Source organism: Penaeus monodon, chromosome 25 (assembly GCF_015228065.2).
Source record: "Penaeus monodon isolate SGIC_2016 chromosome 25, NSTDA_Pmon_1, whole genome shotgun sequence".
Classification (NCBI taxonomy): Eukaryota; Metazoa; Arthropoda; class Malacostraca; order Decapoda; family Penaeidae; genus Penaeus; species Penaeus monodon.
In genome coordinates, this window is record NC_051410.1 from 15,996,739 (window position 1) to 15,997,061 (window position 323).

Here is a 323-nt window from a genome sequence, read left to right on the forward strand (position 1 = left end):
TGGTACATAGTAAAATTTAAAACAAATTATAAAACATACATTAGAAAACAGAAAATTACATTTCAAATAAAAATTTATAATAAACAAAAAAATTTTGATGTAAAAGTAAATACATGCAGTAAACACACAAATAATTAGCTTGTTTGAAAAAGATACATTTTGCTCCTGGTTAGTGAAAATATAACCTGTCCTAATTATTTCAAAAAGATTTGAGTACAAGAACTGCTTCAAAACAGAACATGACTCACTAAATACATCTTTATTTGCACAATTTCTCTAACCCAATGCCGCCGGGTGATTTCCCAATCAAAAGCCCTCCCTCC

At 28.5% G+C, this 323-nt stretch overlaps 1 protein-coding gene across 1 annotated transcript in view; it reads right to left on the reverse strand.

Annotated features, from left to right (window-relative positions):
* Nucleotides 1-323, reverse strand: part of LOC119589329 (hepatoma-derived growth factor-related protein 2-like) — a 32,491-nt gene that overhangs the window by 14,854 nt on the left and 17,314 nt on the right. The gene's annotated exons all lie outside the window — the stretch shown is intronic.